General features: G+C 42.4%; 1 protein-coding gene across 5 annotated transcripts in view; it reads left to right on the top strand.

Moving 5' to 3' along the window:
- Window positions 1–6,086, top strand: part of MPPE1 (metallophosphoesterase 1) — a 34,642-nt gene that overhangs the window by 587 nt on the left and 27,969 nt on the right. For 2 of the 5 annotated variants that reach the window (XM_050326246.1, XM_050326228.1), the window contains exon 1: window positions 3,346–4,472. The exons of 1 other annotated variant lie outside the window; for it this stretch is intronic. The gene's annotated coding sequence lies outside the window, so the exon portion shown is untranslated. Of the gene's footprint in view, window positions 1–3,345; window positions 4,473–6,086 lie in introns of those variants that run through there. 2 more of the 5 variants (XM_050326237.1, XM_050326219.1) reach the window with 2 other exon arrangements.

The raw sequence follows: 6,086 nt of genomic DNA, 5'->3' as shown, positions 1-6,086 counted from the left end.
GCATAAGCCAAATTGCCGTGCGTTTGGGTCGGCAGAGTAGGAGAGAGACAGCTGAGGGGTTCTGGATCTGCCTTGGAGAAGGAGGGCAGCCCACAATGAATACAGGCTTATGCAATAGAGCAGCCAGCCTGTAGTACTTTAAAACACCGAGGGAGTGTTGGGGAACACACACTTTATCTGTCAGAGTGAGGTTTTTCCAAATGACTTGTTCTGATGCACACTTGGCATTGAATGGGAAAAAAAGAGTCCAGGGTCCATCAGCATAACTTTTTGAAAGATGCATTAAGTACATCGAATGTATGAAACCTGCTGTTGTCTTTCAGCACCTGCTTTGTGGTCGAGGGTTTCATTTTCAGGGCTAGAATAGATATGCCTTAGTGGTGAACACATTTGCATGAACAAAACTGCATAACACCACTACTTACTTTAATTATTTAATTATTTTTCTAGAGTCTAGGCTAAATTAAATTGACTGGGGCATTATATCTAACGTAATGGACCCTAAGTCTAGATCTATTTTCTTGTATTATTTATCTTGTAGGACACAGATGACTTTGGGATGAGAGGGACACTCCTGCCATATGTAGTTGACAAAAATAATAGACACTTTTTAAAATAAAACATTTGGACCTTTTCCTTCTAGACCAAATGACTGGACTTCATGTATTGTAGCACAAGAATTCAACTTCATTCTTTAAATTTCTAAACTGTGCTATTCTGGCCGTGGATAGCACAAAGACAGCAAGGCTGTCAGTCTACTTGGTGAAACAATTTTTAGTTCCCATTTTGAAAAAGAAAAAAAAAATGGTAACAAACCCTGAGAAGATGAATTAACTAATATACAAAGTTTGGAAGTTTAGCTGAAATATGAAATGATGAAATATTTTGAAGAAATCCTCACCAAATGTTTGTCAATTTTTTTTGCTGACTAATTATTCCAAGTTGTTTCCTCCAAACATGTATCTGTTTTGTCCTTACGTAAGATTAGTTTCCTTACGTGCAATAACCCTACAAGCATGCAGTATAGTATAGAACAGAACTGCTCTCGATTATTCCTTAGCCTCAGTTTCCTCCAGATTTTGGAAGTCTGTGCTTTTTATTGCTGCCATGCTCAGCATGGCTGCGGGTGGCTTCAGGACCTTGCCTAGAGAGTTTCTGTGCAGGGGCAGATGGGTGAAGGTATTTCCTGGTGAGGTTTGTGGACTGCTGAGATGTAGCATAGGCAGCTTTAACTTTGGTAAATTAGAAAATGTACAGTTAACCATGGCTTTACATTCTAGGAAGCATTTCAGACCACAATAAAAGTGTGTTTTTCCTTGAAAGAAAAAGTTTTAGTTACTGAATTCACCAACAGTAAAACAGTCTATACCTTTTGCTGAACTGGCTAGGTCCCATTCTGATGCAGAACAGATTGTTTCCTCCAATACCTCTCAGGTCTGCCTCAGTGCCTGGAGATCTGTTGTGATTAGGCTGCCACAGGTGCATTTGAAAGGTCTGTTTAAAGCACATTTTAAAAGCAGGGCAGTGTGAATGATAGTGCAGTAGGCAGGATGCAGAAGTATCCTCATGGAAGGTAACTACAGAAATCATCACCACAAAGTACTGTTGCAAAGTGGGGAAGTGCGCTCCTCAATATTTTCCTAAGCAAGAGTACGTCCTTTCTCCAAGTGGGGCCTGAGTGGCATTTGGAAAATAAGCATTTGGCCAGTAAAATTTCCCCAACCTTCTCTTCGTTCTGGTGGTAGAATATTCATAATACGATCACCAGAGGCTGAACTTCAGAGGTTGAAATATCTGAATGAACCCTTGTTTTTTACAGATTCATTGCAGCTATGTGGCTTATGCAGGTAGAAGATTTAAAACAGAGAAGGCCAGCAAAGAATAATTTCTTATAAAAACAGTGGCTGCAGCTAGTATTTTAAGACCTTTCAAAAAATTTGCAAAAAGATAGAGCTGCCTGTAAGACCTATAAACAGATGGCAATATATCTCTTTGTCATTCTTCTAGTCTGTGACAACTTTCTATATATTACTTCTCTGAAGTTTTTTTTTTCAAGCCTTCCTTAGCCTAGGCCTGCCCAGGCAGTGTGAACTTCCTCCTGTGAGCTGCTGGGTGATTTTGAACATCCATTCACCTCTGAGCAGGTTGAGGCTGCTCTCTGCCTTGCTGGATCAGACTTTGAGCTCGTCTTTCATAACTGCCAAGGTCTTTCATAACCTCTGATCTTTCATAACCCCAAACTCGAGCCAGTTCCTCTCACATGCCTCTCATAACCTACACACACGCCACGTGTTTAATCTCATCCACTTGGAATAGGCCCATCCTGGATGAACCTGAAATACTAGTGTTTCTTGGGTGCTTTGTCTGCCTCAATCCTCCTGAGCCCCAGCCAGATTTGTGTAGATGTTGGACTTCCTTCCCGGAGACAATGAATGCTCAGTGGAGGGGAAAACCTGTTTCCCTCTGACCTCAGAGCAGAAGACGGAGACTAGTCGTGGATTTCCTTCTCTCCCAGGGTGTGAAGCCCTAATTGACTTAGGTGTGGCTCAGCTGGAGGTGGTAGTCTGCTTCCCTTCCTGCCCCAAACCGCTGCCCCGCGTTCCTTGGCGCGGCTGCTCTGTGTGCCACACAGGGATCCCCGCTGAGGTCTGCTCAGACAGTGGTGCAAAAACCAGGGTCACTCGGGGGAAGCTGCTGCAGCTGGAATTGGTTTAATTCCGCCTCAGCAGACAGCTTGCTGTTCTCTTCTTGGACAGTAATTGCAGGCTGCAGTGATGCAATAAAATAGGCTGTAGTTTTGCAGAGAGAGAGCGACCTCTCCGTAGCTGACTGGCCATCAACGTGGAATCCTCAGATGGCCTCCAGCGCGGATCTTTGTCACTTCACGGGTTTGATGGATGATCTCCCAATAGGGAATTAAATGGGACAACAAGCGTCTAACGGCTTTAATAAAAACAGAGGGGGGAAAAAAAACAAAACAAAAAGGAAGTAATCTTTTGGAATTATTAGCCTGAGTGCGAAAGAGCGTTTCCTCAGCATGACAGCCGGAGGCTTGCTGCGCTGTTATTAAAGCACTTCAGTGGGAATCCATGCAGATGGCTTTTTTACCCAGCATAGGATTATATTGGATTAGTCATATAAAATTGTTGTTTACTGTCTCTAGCCCTTTTCCCTGGAGCTTTTATCAGGAATCTCACAAAGCATATAGTTTGAGCCTGCCTTTAAGAGGTAGCCCAGATGAGAGGCTTTTTGTTTGTGTAAACTGCTATGATGTTATAGTTCAGTGCAATCGTCATGTTGCAGTGAGAGATTTTACAGCTGATAAAAGAGGATGCTTGGTCCAGATTTTTGTTTTGCCTACAAGAAGGGAAGGCAGATAGTAAGTAGATGCTTTCTCTTCTTTACCCTCTAGAAGAGCTCTGCTGATCCCACTTCTGCTCCATCAGAGACAATCAGAAATTCCTAGCCCTGGCACAGTTTTCCCCAATGCTCGCTAACAAGTCATGTATGATATAATGCTTGATTAATGCACCGTTCTAGATGGTGTATTAGATGTTTTACGTGTTCCCTTTCTGCCATGCAGAGTCATTCTGACCATCTTTCTCCTCTATGTCCAGAAGGCCCAGGAATCACTGCTTAGACACTGTCCACGTTTTCCCACCTGCCACAAACTAACCAACAGTCTCAAACATGAAGTGCAGGACTCTACCTTCAGATGGACCCTGGGGGCTGGCTAACATGGAAATTGAGATTTTTTTTATTTTGCTTCAAGGTCTGACAGACAGGTCTACTGGTAAAATGGCATCCTTCAGTGTTTTCTGGAGTTTTCAGACGGGCTCTGTCGTGCTGGGAAATTTTCCTTTCCAGGAGGTATGGCTGAGAGAGCTTTCCTGGGGTGCAAGTGCCTTTGATTCTACATCAAGAGATGTTTTTCTTCTCTGTAGGGAGTTCTGTGGACAAGGTAATGCAGTCCTAAGCTGTTACTCTTTTTCCTAGACCATGTCCATGAGTGCAGAATAATAAGGTATTTTTCCCTGGCCTTGAAGGGACAAGCAGCAGACTGTCTCTGCCACATGCATGCCAGTATTATTTTTTGAACATTATCCACTGAAAACATTGAACATTATCCACTGAAAACAACCCACTGTTATAATCTGATGTTTCTGTCACTGAAGGGGATACAGGACTTCTGTCAATGAGCTCTGACAGGGATCCTCATTAGCCTAATTTGGTTTAATAAATGTTACCTCTGTTTGGTTTTATCAGATGTTAAACTGATTTCATCACATATTAAAATATTTTCTTTTTCCAGTTCTGCACAGTCATCTTAAATCCAGTCATGTCTTGGTGGTTTTCCTCATGATATGCAGGAAATGTTCATGTTCTGAACTGAATTCTGAACTTGTGTATTTACCTGCCCTCTGTGGCTGTGACAAAGCCCAGGAAAGGCAGACTGCTTCTCCCTATTTCAGGTAAGGCTCCTGAAGACAAATGGGATTATTACTTTGTGATCAAAGATCAAAACAATATGGGAAAAGGGCCTTTTTCCCATGTTGGCCATTTTTCTCAAGGTTGTTCTGTGATTTTTGAGCTGGCATTTGCCTGTGAGATTGGCAGCACTGATTGTGCCAAAGAACATATTGGGCAGAAAACCCACATAAGCCTTGCCATCTTCCAGCCTGAAAGGGAGTCGGGAGTCGTTGCTGGCACAGCTGTTTTGGATGAAAGAGAAGAGAATAATTTGGGGCAGGTGAAATTTGTGTAAGTTTTTACAAAGGCCGTAGATTTTCACGGGAGAATTTTAATTCCTGCAAAACCTGATGAGGATAGTAGGTCTCTCTGAGGGCTGAAAGGACACACTGACTTTTAATCTGTGTGGAAAAAAAAGGCTACACTTGGAGTTATAGGACGGTTGCATCAGGTAATCTCATGCTTATACATTTTCTGACAAATCAATGATTTTGGCGCACATGTAGCTGAAAAACAGTGCTATGGGTCACATTCCTGCTGTTTGGCAGCAAGTAGCAGGCTCAGCACCTCTGGAATCAACGATATTTTCATTCATGTGAGCCAGCCTGAAATGTGTCTTTGTTCATACCGAACTACGTTAGAAACAAAAATGCGAGGAAAAAGGAATGTGTTCAACAAACCAGCTGAATAGTAGTTGAGGGAAACATTTCTGCTGTAATTGTTTACAGTGGAAAGTATCTTAGTGGCTTTTCGTACACTCACTGCCACAGAGAAGTTTTTTTGAAAGTCATGTAGTGTTAGGGTCTTTGGAAAATTGACTTGTTTCCCAATCAAGTACAAAATAGTCTTTTATAATTTGTATAAACTATGGGGTTTTTTTGTATACAGGTAGGATGACATTCTCTTTTGATATTTGGATGCTTCAAAATCTGATGTCCAGTGCTACCCACAAGCCTGGGGCCATCGAGTATCTTTAATTTGGAAGAGTGGATGCAGTTTTGAAGTGGAGCCACTCAAAATCAATGAACACTTTTGAAAATGTTTGATCATAACGTGCATGATTAAACCAGCAAGTGTTTCAGCTGTAGCTTTTCTCAAGAGCTTCAAGATACAAGGAGAGGGGTTTTTTTGTGTCATTGTGTTTGCTTGACAAAATCTGGATCTCACACAAACTCCTTGCAGGTCTAGCTGCATAGCTGAGAAACCTGGCTGTTGTCTGCTTCCTCTGTTTATCTTCAATTCCCCTGCCAGCCATGGAAAAGCAGGATAGAAAGGGGCTGCACAGCTCAGTTTCTAGGTCAGAAATCAGGAATTCTTGTTTCCCTTTTAGCTCTGTTGGCACATTTCCCAAGTTTCCTGTGTGTCGTTTTTCCAGCCTGTAGAATTCAGATGTTCCACTGGTAACAATTTTTTGAGTTTTGAAAAGTTTTGGGTCTAAATACCTGTGCATAACTGCTGCACTGTCAACTCCTGGGTAAGCAGGGGAGAGGCAATGTGCCCAGATCTAGTTGTTGTGTTTGCAGAAGAACTAGAGAAAAAGGGTCTGCAGATTTCACATGAGAATCACAGAATGGGTCAGGTTGGAAGGGACCACAGTGGGTCATCTGGTCCAACCT

The sequence above is a fragment of the Myiozetetes cayanensis genome, unplaced genomic scaffold (assembly GCF_022539395.1).
Source record: "Myiozetetes cayanensis isolate MyiCay16 unplaced genomic scaffold, myiCay2020 scf1, whole genome shotgun sequence".
Lineage (NCBI taxonomy): Eukaryota > Metazoa > Chordata > Aves > Passeriformes > Tyrannidae > Myiozetetes > Myiozetetes cayanensis.
The sequence above is the reverse complement of the archived record's forward strand: the minus strand, read 5'-3'. Positions and strand labels throughout refer to the sequence as shown.